General features: G+C 41.7%; 1 pseudogene; it reads left to right on the top strand.

The window, feature by feature from the left end:
* Nucleotides 1–16,921, top strand: part of LOC124775528 — a 41,415-nt pseudogene extending 24,494 nt beyond the window's left edge.
* Nucleotides 16,922–20,461: the final 3,540 nt, after the last annotated feature.

Below are 20,461 nucleotides of genomic sequence, written 5' to 3'. Positions count from 1 at the left end.
TAATGTAATTCGACTACATCCAAAACCCTTGTCTTGTTGTTGTTCACGTTCATTTTATATACTCCTTTGGAGACAGTGTCCATTCCGTTCAACTACTCTTCCAAGTCCTTTGCTGTCTTTGCGAGAATTACAATTTCATCGACAAACCTCGAAGTTTTTATTTCTTCTTCCTGGACTTTAATTCACACTCCAGATATTTCTCTAGTTTCCTTCACTGCTTACTCACTGTACAGATTTAATAACATCAGGATAGGCTACAGCCTCGTATCACCCCTTTCTCAACCACTGCTTCCGTTTCATGCCCCTCGACTATTATAACTGCAATCTGATTACTGTACAAGTTGTAAATAACCTTTCCGTTCTCGTACTGTATCCCTGTTTCCTTCAGAATTTCAAAGAGAGTGTTCCAGTTAAAATTTCAAAGTTTTCTCTAAGTCTATAGATACTATAAGCGTAGGTTGGCTTTTCCTTAACCTATCTTCTAAAAGAAGTAGTAGTATCAGTATTGCCTCACGTGTTCCAATATTTCTCCGGAATCCAAATCAATCTTCCCCGAGGTCGGCTTCTGGATTACATACATCATTTCCATGTTTTTGAAACTAACCCTGGCGCTTTGAGATGAATAGCTCCTTACATACGGAGAAACACGGCTCGGCATCCACAGGAGCCAATGAAACATATCTCGTCACCACCCTAAAAGAAGCTGAATCGAAGCTGCAAAAGTTTACACACCTGGATTTTTCTCCAAATGTAATTGCATTTTGTCTTTAGCAGATCCATCAAGGATGTTCCTGATATTTATTTCTTCCACTGTTCCTCCTCCTCCGTACCATCTTTTTCCAAACTCTGAATCACATAATGAAAATACTTGTAGCCGTACACTGCAAAAATTCCAACTCTAGGTCTTTGTTGTTGACTAATTGTTGGGCTACTTAGATGACTGCTGCTTCCATTGAGTCTAGAGCAGATATGAAGTCTTCGATTTTATCAAAGTTTCCACACAAGAAATTATCCAAGTAACTCAGCTTGTGATGACAGGAAGCTGTGAAATGTGGAGCCCCGTAATTTCTTGACACGAAACTTGACGCCTTACATCCTTTATCAGAATCATCTATAGAGCTAAAATGAAGTCATTGGCGACGCATTAATTCTTCCTGATGCTTTCGCAAACACGGTGAAGACCACGTGCAATACATGTACATGGTTGAGGTGGGGTACACGTTCTTCAACTGTTGGAAAACCAAAAGCATGTAGTGTGCTTTATTATTCATCACAAGCCTGACCGTTTTGTATTCTATGACCACTGGCCAATGGTTCACACAAGAGTCGTTGAAAGATTGGATTATCGTACAGGCATTTGTCATTTCCAGTTCTCAGTTTAAAAAGCATTGATTTTACCTAGCCACCAGTAATGGAAAAACCAACACATTCAAAATATACCTTTGCAGCTCATCAGCTGTTTCATCTGAAACCAGTCCCACTTCATGTTTTCCGACCGCTTCCTTTATTTTCCTTAAAATGTTCTTGTAACCGTTACTGGCCTTCGTGTGTACTTGTCAAGAAATAATTTGAATACGGGATTGTTTACGTTGTGGACTATAGTTCTTGAATGGATTAATACAATGGGAAGATTCGTATGAAACTCATTCAATGAACACTGCTTTCCAGGTCCTAAAGCGAAGGCTTATACCAGAAGAATTTGCTAAGGTTTCGACTTGCGAATTTCATTGTCTTTTAAATGTTTATTGTTCTGGATGTGCTCGTCTATTCTGTTTCTTTGATGCTTGTCATCGACTGCAATGCTGATATCGTAGGTGGAACATCACAGAATGATGCCATTAGTTCCGACTCTTTAATTCTTCTCGAAGTACACGAAACTTTTTTTTTAACTTTCGGCATAATCATGTCGTAAGAAATCCGTTCTGGTAAACACTAACACGGCGAGCAAGACAGTACACAATCGATAGACAGGAAACGTTAAATCCATGCCAGCACTAACTGAATTTAGGTTTCAACTGTTGCAACATCATTATTCAAATTTTATTTCATTTTACAGCTGCAGGTTTACCATTGATTCTGAAGTTATTGTTGCTGATGGTGGCCGTTGTTGTCGGGGGGTACGAAGAATTACTAGTGCTTTCCATAAATTATATTTTAATATTTCTTAATTATTGTTGGTTTATGATGAAACAAAATCTTCAAACCTATTAAGGAAGAGAAAATGCTTAGGCATGGAACAGAAGAGAACTAGTGCAAAATGTAGTAATTTCACAAAAAGATGCATCAAATTGTCTTCATTTTGCTTCATTTCATGACCCCAAAAGCAAATATTGACCTGGTGGTGTGAAAATAGCTCTATTTTTGGAAAGGTGGTGCACTTTAAAGTCCTGTAGTCTGGCACTGCGACAGAGCTGATGTCTGTGCTGGTCCCATACATATTCTGTGGGAGGCAATTCATTACAGCGGGCCACGGAAGTAGCATCATGCAGTCAGTTTATAGAGCCACTTGTCACATGTGGACGACGATTGTCCTGTTCGAGAGGTCCCCGCAGAATGATATCATTGTACGACACACAGTTCGGAAGATACGCACTGAGATGTGTGGAAAACTAGCTTTTACTTAGAACGAAAATACCCAGATTATACTCGCCAAGTGTGTAATAACAAGAGCACCTAGGGACTTCCACCAAACTTTAAGCACAATTTCAAACATTTTTCTAAACTATTTCTACTTATTTACTGTGTTTAACAGATAAACTCACTCGTAAAGCAGTCAGAAGTTTGAAGCTCTTCCGCACATGGGAGAACGAGTCTTTAAACAATTTGGTGTTTACTCATGATGTCTAGATTACTAAATCTGCAATTGCACTCACCAAAAATAAGAGGAAAGAAAGAGGAAACTAGTTTTTCCTAAAAGGTTGATTCAAATCTTTCTCCATTAATTTTTATTAGTTTTATTTTTATTATTTTAAAGGAAGATATAACAGCCATTTGACTGAAAGATATGCTATATTATATGATCCAGATTTCAGACTTACGATAGTACCAAGTTTACAACTGGAATAGATGAATATACAATAAAAGTACAAATAGCAGAAAACTAAGAAAATTGGTGGCTATATCTTTCCGTAAGATTTATACGACTGTGGCTCTACGTTAGGGAAAAATCATCTATTTTTATTTCGTATTGCAGTCCATTTTATGTAACTGTAACCACGTTTCAAGTTTTGAATTTATTTAATTTATTCGTGTGAAGTGTTAATAATTAAGTGTTCCTGTTGCTGTAATGTGCTTTATTTTAGTTCACGACCGGTTTCGACTTTGGTACCGTAGCCAATTTGTACATCTACATACATACTAAATGGTTCAAATGGCTCTGAGCACTATGGGACTCAACTACTGTGGTCATAAGTCCCCTAGAACTTAGAACTAATTAAACCTAACTAACCTAAGGACATCACACACATCCATGCCCGAGGCAGGACTCGAACCCGCGACCGTAGCAGCCCCGCGGTTCCCGACTGCGCGCCTAGAACCACTAGACCACCGCGGCCGGCCTACATACATACTCCATAACACTGTAGATGCATTCCGCAGGGTACAAAGTACTACTACTAATCATTTCCTTGCCCGTTCCACTGGCAAGAAGAGCGAGGGAAATACCATTGTCTATAAACCTAAGTACAAGCCCTAATTTCTCTCATCTTATCTTCGTTGCCCTTACTCGACATGTGCATTTCTGGAACTAGAATTATTTTACAGTCGGCCTCAAACACAGGTTCTCCAAGTTTTCTCAATTGTATTAAACGGCTCTGGCGAAGCTGTCATTTGTACTCAGGTGATTAATTTGAAACGGTTTCCGTAGTGATTATGGCCCCACGACGGGAATTAGAATACTAGTTGGAGGTAGACGCATGGGACGTTCCATTTCGGAAGTCGTTAGGCAATTCAGTATTCCAAGATCCACACTGTCAAAAGTGTACCGAGAACACCAACGTTCAGGCGTTACTTCTCACCACGCAGAGACCGGGGCCTTCACTTACTGAGCGGTAGCGCCAACGTATGCGTAGAATTTTCAGTGCTAACAGACAAGCAACACTGCGTGAAATAACCGCAGAAATCAATGTGTGACGTACGATGAATGTTTCCCTTAGAATGTGCGGCGAAATTTGATGTTAATTGGTTATGGTAGCAGGCGGCTGATGCGAGTGGCCTTGCTAACAGCATACAGCGCCTGCAAAGCTTCTGTTAGGCTCATGACCATATCGGCTGGATCAAAGACTACCAGAAAACCGTGGCCTGGTCATATGGGTCCCGATTCCAGTTGGTACGAGCTTATGGTAGGCTTCGAGTGTGGCGCAGAACCAACGACGTCTTGGGACCAAGTTACCAACGAGGCACTGTGGAAGCTGGTGGTGGCTCCAGGATGGCGGGGTTGTGTTTACATGGAAAGGACTGGGCCCTCTGGTCCTAATGAACCATTCATTGACTGGAAATGGTTAGGTTCGGCTACTTGGAGGCCATTTGCAGCCATTCATGGGCTTCGTGTTCCCAAACAACGTTAGAATTGTACCAGGTCGCACTTGTTCACGATTGATTTGAATGAATGCCTGCACAATTCGAGCGCATCATTTGTCCTCCCAGATCGCCGGGCGTAAATCCCATCGAACGTTTACGGGACGTAATCGAGAGGTCAACTCGTTTACAAAATGCTGCACCGGCAACACTTTCGCGATTACGGACGACTATAGCGACAGCGTGGCTCAGTGTTTCTGCAGAGGACTTTCAAAGACTTGCTGAGTGCACGCTACGTGGAACTGCTGAGCTACGCCGGGAAAAAGGAGACCTGACACGATATTAGAAGGTATCTCATGAATTTTGTCACGTCAACACGTAGATGAGCTACACTTTCCCAACATTCAATCAGTGAAACGAGCTAACCTGACGTGCTCGTTCCATTTAACACTACTTTGCAATGTTACCACCAGATAATTAATCTGTGTGGTCGTGTGAAGCTGCACATTACTAATGTTGTAATCGAGCATTACAGGAAGGTTATTCGTACTCATCCGCAGAAACTCATATTTAGAGTAAGCTTCCATTTATCATATCAACGAGAAATTCTGTCTGTCATCCTGTATCTTCCTTCAATCACTCCACGACGACGCCTTTCCGAACACGGCAACAGCGTCAGCAACAGCCGTAAATTGCAGCTCACCCTGTCCGTCCGTCCATTTATGTACTTAGAAAACCTTGTAGTAGGTATGAACATTGTGCTGTGGTAAAGAAGCGTCAATGGTTGTTCGTTAATTTAGTGCGCGGTTTCGGAGTAGCAGCTATCTCCAAAAATGAAGAAAGTGATAATATGACAACTGTTCTCAAGTATTTTCGTTTAAAACACCAAAAATGAATATAAAAACCTATCATGGACTCTACCTTTCCAAAACCATAGGCACTACCAAAATATCATTATTGTGCTAAGTCGGTGTACTTCCACCTGATTCATTCTAAGCTATGAATTGTTGTCTATATAGAGTTAAGCCTTTAATATTTCTATGTTACCAGTTGTATCGGTCCAAGACTGTGGTTCACACCTATTTATGTCCTCTAGGTCGTCATTATCTTGTCATTTCTTTGAAACGGTTATTGCCTTTAAAACATGCACTGTTGGAGGGAGATATTTGTTCTCCAGTTCTCTGTGTGACTGTGTAATTCTAGTGATGTGACAGTAAGATTGAGAATACCGCTTGTCTTGTATTTGTCAACTCATATCTATTTCACAGGAAGGAATCAATTGTCATCGAATAAATCCATCTATTTTTCTGATTTCGTAGGTACGTAACTGCGAGCTGTCCGGACTTCACGACCTTAATGACGGGTCTGATTACGTACGGGGAAAGATCGTGGAATACATGAACAAGCTTATCGGCATTGGTGTCGCAGGTTTCAGGTAATAAAACTGCGCCCATAAGAACTTTAAGGACCTGTCACGAAACATAATTTTTAAAACCAGGGAAACGGAACAAGGATTGAATAATGGATGCAGATTGTATTTTCGATTCTTTCAAAACAATTACGCTTAATGACACTATTGTCAATGAAGGAATGATTTCTATATGTTTCGTAATTGCAGGATTGACGCAGCCAAGCATATGTGGCCAGACAACCTCGGTAAAATCTATGGCGCACTGAGCAACCTCAACAGCAACTACTTTGGCAGTGGCAAGCGACCAATGATCTACCAGGAAGTCATAGACCCAGGTAACCACTGAGACATAAATACGAGGATAGTCTATGAAAACTCACTGCTGTCAATTATTTCTATTTGAAGTCTTACAAAACATATCTCCACGTTACAGGTACTGAGGCCGTGAAGAAAAGCGAGTACGTCGGGATGGGAAGAGTCTGCGAATTCAGTACGGAACAGAGCTCGCAAACTGCTTCAACAGGAAAAACCCGATGAAGTACCTTTCCAACTTTGGTAGTTAACCTACAATATCATCAGTTACTTACAGCATTATACCTGTCCAAACAGAATTAAACGAGTGTATGATTTCGTGCTTGTCCGTGCACGCCATTAACGTGAATTCGAAACTCATTCCAGTCGTTACTTATGCATGAATGTCGCTGTAATTTCTTTTCACATTTTCCGACAGATATTCTAATAAATAAATGTCACTTTTACAGGCGAAAGCTGGGGCCCTGTCAACGGAAACAACGCTCTCGTGTTCATCGACAACCATGACAACCAGAGGGGTCACGGTGGTGGTGGCAGCGTCATAACCTTCCAGAACCCTAAACTGTACAAGGTACACGAAATGTTCTGATGTACTAAAAGTCTGATAATTAATTCAGAGCGTAAAATGAAGTGTAAATAGTTTTATACTCAGTCCTGTGTAACGTATACAATAAGTACACGACTGTAGGAAAGATCAATTCGTGAACTCGAAGCGCACTATTTATGGCTGTTCTCATATTCACAATGCGCTGAAAAATGGAAAACACCTTGTTTAGCCACCGTATTATTATTTCGAAAATTTAACGAGATGCATAAACTTTTTACTCTGATAACAGAAAACATTACGAAACTCCCGCTGTATTACTGTCTAACGCTCTACAAATTTGCGTTCGAAGAAGAGGGGACCTTTCACTGAAACCATAGTGTCGAAACCGTAGATACGACGTCCGTGTGGCGGGCAGGATTCTAGGCGTTGGTAGATTCCGGAGATTCAATGGGGCGTGTCGTATCTGGCAAAGTTAGGTCCCAGCGATTACTTCCGAGAAATTTGTTGGAAATATTCTTATAAGTATTCAGCTCTTGGATTGAAATTCGTATTCGACAACACTTTCTGTACCATCTTGTACTCAAACCGAGCGAGGTGGCGCAGTGGTTAGACACTGGACTCGCATTCGGGAGGACGACGGTTCAATCCCGCGTCCAGCCACCCTGATTTAGGTTTTCCGTGATTTCCCTAAATCGCTCCAGGCAAATGCCGGGATGGTTCCTTTGAAAGGGCACGGCCGAATTCCTTCCCCATCCTTCCCTAATCCGATGAGACCGATGACCTCGCTGTCTGGTCTCCTTCCCGAAACAAACCAGACCAAACCTGGTACTCAAATCTAAGTATGTTCCTACAGAACACAGTAAGAAGGGCCCACTGTCGGTCTGTTGGTGTATTGGTTTCGTGTTCCACCCCATATTGCGTCACAACATAGACACCTCAGAAGCTCGTAGTTTATGTAGTGCCATTTAGGTCTTTCCTCAGTTAGAATATTACAGAATTTCGTCCTTATTAACATTACTTACAGACCAAGTAAGACACGGGTTTGGAAATGATTGCATCGACCTTGTATAACAGAGACAGTCACTTCTCTATACTCACACAAGGGGACTAGAGATACTAGTTAGTATCGTCCACATATCACACGAACATACCGCTTCTCGTTCACTGATAGTGTTTAATCTAATGTCTCTGAATAGAAAGCCAAACAAATTAGGCAGCAGTTGAGGTCTGCTTCATTTCCCCCTTGCATTGGAACACTCAGTGAAATATACCGGCCTCATGCAGATACCTGTCGCTGAGTCTCTTACAAATCATTAACGAAAAATACAATCCATCAGAAGATCCTGATTTATTTCCAAACCTGTCACTCCATCTTCTGTAAGTGCAACGGAGGCTAAATAAAGTGCTCATTTCTTCCGTCCATATTAGCACTACTTCCAGGATAGAAACTGTAGGAGCTACATTACTTTCCTCTTGAAATTCGATCACAAGTTGTCTATCGTTTAAGATGCTTCGTAATGATGTCCACTTGCATGCTGCTGTAAACACATTGTCATTTCGATAATCTTCTACGAGAAGCGATGTCTTACAGAATCGTTTGCTTAATCCCTGTAAGACGCCAACGTGATCGTGATCCAGATGAATCTGCGAATTTCTGAAATTCACTCGAAGTATGAATTGCTACACTGCGGTTCTGACTCTGTTCATAAATTTAGCATTGAATGCCTACAGTACAAATATTATAATGCCGACTTATGATAATAAACCCAACTACCTGCATAACGCAGTTTTACATTTAATGACGCAACATATGCTATCTTATAAGTTTCCTTTAATTTGCGTCTATGGCCACAATCTTTTTGTTTAACAGATTACCGGTTTCGGTCTTTAATGACCATCATCAGATATGTTTCATAAAAACAAAGTCCTAATGTACTGCAGCCATAGTGGCATCGTCACTATGGCTGCAGTACATTAGGACATTGTCTTTATAAAACAGATCTGATGATGCTCATTAAAGACTGAAACCGGTAATCTGTTAAACAAAAAGATTGTGACCATAGACGTAAATTAAAGGAAACTTATTACATATACGTGTCACTGTGTTTTTTCGCGACGATGTCGCAGCTTGTGGAACGCCATCTTACAGAAACTGAACTGACTTACAGATGGCGAACGCCTTCATGTTGGCGTGGCCGTTCGGCTTCCCACGAGTGATGTCCAGCTACGAATTCAGCAGCTCGGACGACGGCCCACCACAGGACAGCAACCAGGCCATCATCACTCCCACCATCAACTCTGACGGCTCCTGCGCCCAACCGTGGGTGTGCGAGCACCGCTGGAGGCAGATATACAACATGGTCGGATTCAGGAACAACGCGGGAAGTAAGCACTCAATTTTCGGAAGAAAATGTTATCTTGAGCAGAAATCTACGGGACGTTACAAATCACATTGTTCTTCTTGTGGGGTGGACAACCGCCAACAAAAACTTATCGACAGGGTACACGAAAAGCAAACATTTCTTTTGAATGCGTGGCAGAATACAGAAAATATTATGTAGTAGTCTTGTCGTAGATGTTCCGATAGAGATATGTGACTATCCGGCAGTTAACTCCCAAGCTACAATAACGTGTCGTCAGAGAATATTAAAATTTGTATGAGGGTAAGGGCAAATCTGTCACCTGCCGGAAGGCTGGTTTGAGTATCATAATGACCTAATAGGCACGGTCCCATTGGATATGGTCTACCGTTGCCTTCCTTCGACATTTCAACTGCCGCACTCAGCCAGTTATTGAAAGGCCGACGGTTTAGTGTCGAAGCCGAACCACGGCACAAATATGAAATTTTTGCCAGCGTTGTCAGATGTGAAAGGTATGAGAAGTGATAGATAAAACTCTTAGGTCTGATCTGGGAGCAAACGCGGACTTTAGGATCCTTAGTCTAGTACTATACCACTGAGCCACCGAGCGAAGCAACAGGCCAATACTAATGCACATCAAAAGTCTAAGAATGTGTGAAGAGGTACAAAGGGTTAAATAAGTACTTCAAATGCATTTCCTTCTCGTTAAAAGTGGGTTGCACCATTCGGAAATGTCGCGTTCTATTAGTTGATGTCGTACGCTCGCTTTTGGTGGGACCATCGAATTCACGGATCATAAGCCGGTGCCATATGCGGAAGCGCATTAAGCAAGTGTTTAGAATGGGTACGTTATAGATGTGGCAGTTTGATTTAGCAAATGCACCTCCTGTGCCTCATCCCCCTACCGACGTGTGATTCGATCGCCAAACAGCAATGGATATTCAGTGTATCTCAGTACGTATTGTGTAGGACTCATTGACAGCTTTGTCGACAAATTTGTTATTCCAAATTTCCCTCGGTCTTGATGTTCAAGAAAATGTTAATTCCTTCGTTAGATGTAGCAGTGGGGGGAAATGTCCGGCATCGAATGGACTGTTTCTTCAACTGGTTGGGTATAATCGATAGACTGAACTGCACACACGGGGTTAGAGCAAATAAGTAATTTCAAATCTCGAAGACGTCTCGTAAGGTTCAAGAATTAGGGAACAAGCACAAGCGAAGTTTATGAAATATCCTAACGAGCCAATATCCTTAAATTACGTCTTTGCGTACAGAGAAACCAATTAGCCCTACTGTCAAATCTCTTACGACTCAGTACCTCTACTTGACTCTCATTTATAGCATACTTAGAAATTAGTTGAGAAAACAACTGTAACGTACGGAAAACAGTTCCATATACAAAAAAAGATGACTTACGTTTATGTGGAGAGCCCTGAGACAATAAGTAAAATAATATAGCTACAGAAAATCTACAAAATCGCAACAATCACTAATAATAACCATCTACTGATTGGCTGTTTCGTTTAAATGCCCCTTGGCACAAGTAGACTGGCTACAGACAATCTACAAAATCCCGTCAACCACTTATAATAACCCTCTACTAATTGGCTGTTTCGTTATTATGCCCTTTGGCACAAGTGGACTGGTTCTGCCATCTTTGGTTTTATGAAATCCAATAGCACTTAGTGTTACACCTCACACATTAATCGTTTCATTAACTTTATAACTTCCCTATATTTCTTAGCTTCTATTAAACTTATTGAAACGCTGACTCCTAGAATGGTTTGATGTAGCAATCACCCACGAGATATTCGTGGCCCATAGGTTACGCCTAGTCTGTCGAAACTGGCCGAAACTGGCATAGCCATTATACAGCTTACGTGAGCAGGGACTGAAATAAACTGTACAGTGAGAGGTAACCAGAGGTCCGCACGAGTGGATTTTCATAGTTTTCCGAACGTATAATAAGTGAAAATAGGTCATGAAGAACAGAAACCAAAGTAGCAGTTTTTGTTGAGAAAGAAACATGCATTTACTGCTTAAGGCAGTATACTGCTTTAATGTCAATGACGATGCTACTAGAGGCAATGGATAACATCATGCCACTCTGGTACAGAGAACTCAAAGAAATTGAAACCAGAATAAATAGCATTCAAAGGAGCATTATTTCCATTATTAATACGAACATTGTTTATATTACGACCTCATAATTAACTGAACCTCTGCTGAATCAGCACAGGTGAATGTGTATCGTATTCGTATCCCGAACTTGCAATACATGGAAGATGAGGAGTGTTCACCGTCTTATTCAGAGCTCCATTCGGCTGTTACTTCTTAATTATAACACACACTCTTTGTCGATGGATAATTTCACAGAGCGGAGTTTTACTATTGACTTTTACTCGATGTAGCTGTACATATAAAGCGCGTAGCAAGACTACTCACATGAAGCCACGAGGATGTGGATTAATTGTAACGTTTTTCCTTTGTCGAGCATCACATTGAGTCTCTTGGTAATCTCTCAATGATAGTAATCGCATGTACGGTAAGTTCCTGTTTGCTAATACCGTAATTTCATATTTCGTTTCAACAGCTACGGCGATGGCTAACTGGTGGGACAACGGCAACTACCAGATCGCTTTCTCCAGAGGAAACACCGGTTTCATTGCCATTAACAACGAGGCCAATTCTGACCTGAAACAAACCCTTTAGGTAAATATTGGATCCGCAGTGACAGAGTATTACTCATAAAGCTAAGCAGTAGTTTAACAGTAATTGGCCATTTGCTGACTGGTCTGCCCGCTGGTTCGTACTGTGACGTCATCTCTGGTGACAAGAGTGGAAGCAGCTGCACGGGCAAGACCGTCACCGTCAACGGCGACGGAACGGCCTACATCGAAATCCCTTACAACCAGGACGATGGCGTCGTGGCTATCCACACCGGCGTAAGTAACCAACAAAGCAGCCTCAAAATCAGATATTACTATTGTATTCGAGAGAGAAAGTGTTCCAATTTTCACTTCTTAAGAAACACAGACGTCTCGTAATGTCGTGTCAGACGTATTTTAGAGAAGTAAAGGATATAACAGCGTGGAGTACGTCACTAATTATTGACATACCGGGTGATAAAAAAAGTCAATATAAATTTGAAAACTGAATAAATCACGGAATAATGTAGATAGAGAGGTACAAACTGACACACATGCTTGGAATGACATGGGGTTTTATTAGAACCAAAATAATACAAACGTTCAAAAAATGTCCGACAGATGGCGCTTCATCTGATCAGAATAGCAATAATTAGCATAACAAAGTAAGACAAAGCAAAGATGATGTTCCTTACAAGAAATGCCCAATATGTCCACCATCATTCTTCAACAATAGCTGTAGCCGGGGAATAATGTTGTCAACAGCACTGCAAAGCATGTCCGGAGTTATGGTGAGGCATTGGCGTCGGATGTTGTCTTTCAGCATCCCTAGAGATGTCGGTCAATCACGATAACACTTGCGACTTCAGGTAACCCCAAAGCCAATAACCGCACGAACTGAGGTCTGGTGATCTGGGAGGCCAAGCATGACGAAGGTGGCGGCTGAGCACACGATCATCACCAAACGATGCGCGCAAGAGATCTTTCACGCGTCTAGCAACATGGGGTGTTTTTTTTTTTTGTTCTAATAAAACCCCATGTCATTCCAAGCATGTGTGTCAATTTCTACCAGTATATCTGCATTATTCCGTGGTTTACTAAGTTTTCATATTTATACTGACTTTTTGATCACCCGGTACATATGGCAATGCTGCCAACTTAATTTGCGATTTGTTTTCCAGGCCAAGCTGTAATATTTGGCGCCCAGGAAGATTTGCAGCCGTTACTTCAACCGCAGGAAGAAACTGAAAAACCAAATGATTCAGTAAGGACTCCATCGACCACAGCCAAATTTCATTCCCTGTTATTTATTTTGAACTGAAACGAAGAGACAACAAAAATAATTATAGCCTGACTTCATTAATAAAATTTTCGCACTCTCAAAACGCCTTTTACTTTTTTGGTATTTTCTGTTCTGTTTTTGATTGCTTCACCATTTGAACAAATTTACACTTGCTATTAAAAATTTTTTTTCGTTATTGTTGCGAGTACAGTGTATTACCCATTTCAATTATATAGCTGTTTAACGAAAAATGTCAACTGTATCTTTCTAAAATAACGTATACTTAACACACAAAATGATAATCGAGCGGGAACTTAGCAGAACGCCATGGAAGGATGGGTTCCAGTGTAAAACGTTTTATTTACAGTTGCCACATTGATTGCTTTCTTAATTTCTTGCTCCTCTTTTTACAATTACATCAGACTTATATAACTATTTCATTGCACTACAGTAATAGAGCAAAAACTAAATTCTCTGTTGCTATCTTCCTTCAAAACATATATGGCAACAAACGACTATTGCGTAGGGTGTTACAGGATGACAGAACTGCAGAGAAGTCACATCTGCATACTCACCACCTAACTGCAAGTACAATATTTAAAAACTGATTATTCCACGAAATAAGGACAGTTGGTGTATAGTTTTATTTCATTTTTACAATGATAAATTTTTTCTTTTTTCACTCGCTGATCAATTTTGGACGCTTGCAGGCAGTTCTAGCTAAAAGCTTTATAAAATGCTGTTGAGTGGAAGCAGTTTGTCGGTTACCGACATCAGCATATCACAGAATATCAGCACATACCGTTCAAACACATAGTCCTAGCAGCAAAGACGATATGAGGAAGAATCTGTACCGCATATACAGGGTAGTCACAAAACAGTCTCAAAAGTTTGTAATGGTTTGCAGGGGAGTTTGTGCAGAGAGATAATTGCTAAGAAGAAGATTCTAAATTGCTAAGAAGAGGATTTCCGAGCTACTTAGCATTCAAGTCAGCCAGTCAGGTCGAGCGGTGCGCAAATTAGAGCAGCCTGCCAGGGGCGGTGTAACCAAACGTGTTCTTCCTTTGTTTTCCTTAAAAACCGCAGAAACGTATCACTTAGCTAAATTTTTCAGTTCAGAAAAAGGCACATTTTAGCCGCTAATGAGTATCTTGGTGACTCACCGACACACACATGTCCTTGGATCACCACATTCGAGCTCGTGCAAGAAGTGGAATTTGCGCGCGCAGCGACCGGATTGGCTAATTTCAATGCTAAGTAACTCGTAAACGGTGCAGAGTTTCGAATATTTTTGTCTGAACAATTATTTCTGAGCACAGCCTCACCAACAACAGCCTTGCAAGCTTTTCGGGTGTTTCTGACCACACTGTGTACCTTTGGGTCCTGACATTGACATTTTTGTTATTACGCAAAACTTTTAGTCGTTACTCGGGTGAAATGAGTTACGAAAATACATAATAATATAGCTAGTGCAATGATGCGTTGGACCATGCCAATTCCAGTGTAAAAATGCATTAACTATGCGCTGTTCAACGTGCAGACAATGGTGTTGCTGTAGTCTCTATCTAAACTGTTATCGCTTATCATTATCTTTAGCCACCGCAAAATAAGACACACGTGAGCATCACCACTCAGCACAGTGTCGACGTGTTTAGTGGCGGAGGCATGAAAGTCACCCTGCAGATATCCCGAGTTACGCTCCGTCACTACCACACACAGAGTAGGGTTTTGTTTAAAAAATGTAATACAAATAATAATAACAATAATTAAACATGTAACATTCCACACAACAATTTCACGCCATATTTTTCCTTATTGTTTCCTGTTCTTCTCCAAAAGCTGCTCGTGTATAATCTAACACCATATCATCTATTTGAGCCCTACAGCTCACTCATTATAGAGGGATACTGACTCTGTTCTTCGGGCTAGCAATGGGAAGTTGAAGGGCATGAAATAGCCCTGGTACAATCCGATAGTGTGTATAATGTGTGTACTGTGTGCTGTGACTGGGAATAGTAAAATAATGAAGACTGTGTCATTAGCCTTTCATCATTATTTAATAACTTAAAACAGTATTTTACACTAGGCCACACTGAATGAGATATCACTGTTTTAAACAGCTTTGTATTTGGGAGGGTGGAGGCTCCAATCTTCATCCAGCCATTCTGATTTAGGTTTTCTGTAGTTTTGCTAAATCATTTCAGGCAGGTTCCCACTATAACTAGACCTGTACATCTGAAAATGCTTTTATACATGAATTACTTTTTTCTTATTGTTCATAAACTATTGCTAGGAGATCTCCAGTACTCTTGTAAAAGAGATCTAGGGTAAATAAAAGTACAACAACAACAACTACTACTACTGCTACTACCGCTGTACAACTGCATCGTGCGTGACAATAGGAGGAATCCTATTTGATGAGCTAACTAACGGTCAGGAACGGCACACGTAACTTGAGACCACAGGATCGGCCATTGTTCACGACCATGCCAGAAAGGAATTTTCATTTACCTCTGAATGACAGGGACTGTGATTCGCTCACAGTACACAGTAATTATTTCAGTAAAAGGTGCGTTTTCCCGCATGTGTCTATATGCAATCCTTTTGACTAGCCAGTGTTGGATATCAGTCGTGTAGTGAAATGAAATGTCGTGTGACGAGGGCCTCCCGTTGGGTAGACCGTTCGCCTGTTGCAAGTCTTTCGATTTGACGCCACTGCGGCGACTTGCACGTCGATGGAGATGAAATGATGATGATTAGGACAACACAACACCCAGTCCCTGAGCGGAGAAAATCTCCGACCCAACGGGGAATCGAACCCAGGGCCTTTGGATTGACAGTCTGTCGCGCTGACCACTCAGCTACCGGGGGCGGACTGTCGTGTAGTGGGAAAGATTTTCTGTCTTCGTCCCCTCCCCACACCATTGTTGATGAACCAAGAAAAATCCGTGAGATGATGAATTCGCTTAACTTGTTCATAGAAGTATTATTTGTCGGATCTTCAGAGGACTGTGGGGATTGTTTGGCGAGATCCCTGTGCTGACAGAACCAGCCAAGATTCAGAGAGTAACGTCAGAAAACAAGTGAAGTAGAGAGGTTAAGAGAGCCCTTGCTCCAAGTCGTTGCAGAGAACTGCAGAGAATGACAACTCCTATTTAGAGCAGAACACAGAAGTCTAGATGGACACAGAATTTCCAGTCATTACCGCCAACGTCTTCCGCACTCACATCGTTTGAGAATGGTAAGCATGAGACGGTGATGCGATCACTAGACGATAGTTAATTAACACGAGGTATAACTGCGCAGTTTTAACATTTAAAGCCAGGTAGTTGCTACTATCATGCACTTTGGTAATTCTATTGGTATTTGTACGTACTTTTTTGGGATTCTTTCTTCACCAACCATTTTCGCAGTCATTTGCCGTATCATGTTACTCTTTCATGTGTCCACCTAAGCACTGTCCAGCACCTAAATACCTTGGGGTTGTACTTGACAGAACGCTTTCCTTCAAGCAGCATTGCCAAAACACCAAGGCTAAAGTCTGCTCCAGGAATAACGTCATCCGCAGGCTGACAAACTATGAATGGGGAGCTCAACCATCAGTACTGAGAACATCAGCACTTGCTCTGTGTGTTTCTGCAGCAGACTATGCAGCGCCAGTATGGGAAGCATCTGCACATGCTCAACAGGTTGATGTAAGTGTAAATGAGACAATGCGAATTGTTACAGGCTGTCTCAGAGGAAATTTGTACCTACTTGCTGGAATTGCCCCATCCAAGATCAGAAGGCAAGTGGCAGCAGACGCTGAGAGAACCAAGAAAGAAACAGATTCTCGACACCCACTGAATGGGCACGTCATTAAGGCCCGGAGGCTTAAGTCTAGAAATAGGTTTATTGCAAGAACTAAGATCCTTGACGGTTCACAGGAAGGTAATAGAGTCCGTAAATGGGAGAATGAACAAAACCGCACCAAAAGAGCAAATGGCACTTGGAAACAAAATCCTTATACAGTGTGGAGAACACTAAATAGGCTGAGGGCTGGTGCACCCAGATGCAAAACTAATCTATGCAAGTGGGGACTGCTGACTAACGATGACGACGTTCTTTGCGGATGCGGAGAGGTACAAGACGAGGCACATCTGCTCATGTCCCGACTACTGCCGGAGCACTGCAGTTTTAGTCACCTGCTACAAGCCAACGACAAAGCCGTAGTGGTGGCTAACTACTGGAGAAATAAAATTTGATCTGGACACGGAAAAGTAAAGTAAAGTAAAGTAAAGGCCGTAGGTCACAATTACAGCCCTCTGTCCATTTCCCAATTGTTTGTATGCTTTATTCAGTGAGTAAATCATTTGTTTGATGTCTTACGGCAATAAGCCAAATTATTATAGCTGCCTGTAGTGTCCCTTTTTTAATTACGTGAGCCCCTTTATTAATTTTAGTTTGTGAGGTGTAGTACCCGTACTTTCAATCTTAGCTGGGCACCCCTAGTAATTTTCATTAAATAAGACTGTATCTGTTGCCCGGAAATGTTTCCCTTAAATCTGCATGATCTTATGAGGAGCTCCCATTCCCTGTAGTCACTGGTGATCGCACTTACAGCGTCTTAGGAGTATCGTAATCAGCTCAATCGACACCTCACGTTTTCCATGAATACGTGGAGTCTCATAAGGTAGTGAACTGTGGTACTATTGATGAATAGCCTCCCCATATTTCTTCTTTACTTTTCACCCATTTTCACTTAGTACGTGTCCGAGCCTAGTAACACTCGACAAATCAACAATACTTATTTAAGGCGGATTGAAGTCCATTACCTTGAAACATACAGTTGGCAGCAATTCTGTATAATGTAGCATTGAAGATCAAGTTGATATGATATCAAGGTAATTAACAGCTCAGGGATATCTTTAATCGATTGTTTACAAGAAAGCTGCAAGATAGCTGACACGCTGCCAACTCCGTGGACGAAGCAGTTATACTGATAAAACCTAAAGAGGGTACTGATAAGCGTAAATGTGTTAATGTGCTATCTAGTGAGAACTGTATGGCTAAGTGAGTTAAGTTTGGAGAAAACTGATGCCTTGACGGCAATTAAAGAGTAATCGGCAAACCGCGGCTCACGTGCCGTATCGGGGGTCGGGCTTTTGTATGTGGCTCTGGCAGGAAAGACCGCGTGCGGGCGAGCGCGTACAAGGTTAAAGCTATTGATCACCGCTAAGTTAAAGAATTTTTAGCTGAAATGGAGAGTGAGTAGCAGAGTTTCTGCTGCATAATAAGTTACGTTGGTTGTCAAGAGGAAAAGTTTTGAAACTATCTTATTCAGAGAAATGAAACCGTTTCTCCATAAGTAGGGTGTTCAGTATCCAGAACTAACGAACGATCAATGAATCCAATAATTTTACTTCGTGGTAGACGTTACGTCTCATCTAAATCACCTGATATGGAAACGAAAAACAACACAGTTTTTTATTCGAAAACAAATTATCTCTTTTTGTGTACAGAAAGCATCGGTAGAGTGGCCTTTATTGTCGGAGACCTGCTGTATGCGTACCTCTGACGTGCCTTTGCAGAACAGAACGTCTGGAGTGGAGCCGTCAACATACCACCTAGACGGTCGAACAGTGGGCCATTGTGGTTTTCACTTACGAGTCCCGATTTGTTCTGGAGATGTCCACTCCTCTTCAACTGACCTGCCTATCGAGTTAGTTCTTACTGCGGTATCAATACTCTCTGAGACCTTGAAGCGTATCTCTTCGTTCCTTAGTACTTTCGCATCCTACTTCTTCGGACATTGATTCTTCCGGCCTGGTCTTGATAATTACTATATTGATCCGAAACTACATCTGCCTCTGGGAACATCTTACAATGCAATATCAGATTCTGGAATCTCTGGCCAACCATGATGAAATCTAACTGAAAGCTTCCCGTATCTCCCGGCGTTTTCCTAGTGTACCTCCTCCTCTTGTGTTCTTCGACAGAGTATTGCCTATTACTAGCTGAAATTTAATGCAGAGCTCAATTACACTTTCTCCTCTCTCATTCCTAGTACCAAGCCGATATTACCTCGTATCTTCTGCTACTTCACCTATAACCGCATTCCAATCCCCCAAGCCTATTAGATTTTCTTCTCCCTATACGTGCTGATTTACCCGTTCAGTACCCTGATAAACTTTATCTATCTCTTTGTCTTCTGCTTGCGCGCACACCTGAACTAGCGTTGTTGGAGTTGATTTGCTGTCTATTCTGATAAGAACAAACCCATCACTTAACTGTTCAACGTAACTCACGCTCTATCCTGCCTTCCTATTCATAAGGAATCATACTCCCGTTATAACATTCTCTGCTTCTGTTGATGTTACCTTATATTCATCTCAACAGAAGTCGTTGTTTACTTTTCATTACACTTACTGACGACCACTTTGTCTAGACTGAAACTTGGCATTTCCCTTTTCAGATCTCTTGACTTCCTCACCACAATCAAACTTCTTACATTCCACGTCCCGACTCGCAGAAGGGTATCATTTCGTTTTTTATCCTTTTTTCAGTCATTTCCCCTTATGCAGTCCCCTCGCGGGGACTAATGCATAGAGCATCAAGACACTTACATGACATCAATTTCCGGCCGTATGTCCTGTCGATACATACCTTCATTATGTGTTTTTAATGCAGTGTTTCCCATCGCCTTTTGCATCTTCATGCCGTTGATCACTGTTGATTCTTCGATCTTTAGAGGCAGTTTCCAACCTAAAGGGCAAAGGAGTGCACTGAACTTCTGCCCACTCCTCCGCCCTCTTTGATAAGGCCGTTTGCAAAATGAGGGTAACTTCTTATGCTGTAAGTCTTCGGCCGGCGCTGCTGGTAATTTATTCAAAATTTAAGATGTGCTTGTATCGTGGGAGTCAGGAAGTTTTCTACCACACCCCATTAAAAAAAAAAAAAAAATACGAGCCAGAGAGGAGTGTCGGGGACAAAGAGGGCAGGGGTCAACATTTGTGTATTGCCACAATGTCCCATTCCCGCCCTCCCGGAGCCAAGGAAGGAAAGGGGTCTCACAGAATCAAGAGAGGTTTATTTGAACAAATGTATTTATTTATTTCCGCAGATCCTACTACCGGCATCAGAAGCTTCCGAGTCGACTTCGTGCAAGTTTATGGAGGAAGACACCCTCTAGACAGTTCCCTCAGAGGACCGATCATGTTTCGTGAATCATCCTCACGTGTGCCTTTTAGTGCTCGGAAAGCAGAAATGGACAAGAGGACCCTCGAATAATGCACCTAAATAAATAGATAGTTGTGTTCGGTAGATTGCATGGCGCCGGTGAAATCATAAGTCGAGAGCACTTTCTGGCGCGGCTTGAAAAACGTAGCATAGCGCTACATCCTTCAG

This window comes from Schistocerca piceifrons, chromosome 2, assembly GCF_021461385.2.
Source record: "Schistocerca piceifrons isolate TAMUIC-IGC-003096 chromosome 2, iqSchPice1.1, whole genome shotgun sequence".
Lineage (NCBI taxonomy): Eukaryota > Metazoa > Arthropoda > Insecta > Orthoptera > Acrididae > Schistocerca > Schistocerca piceifrons.
Note: the sequence above shows the minus strand (reverse complement) of the source record. Positions and strands in the feature narration are given on the sequence as shown.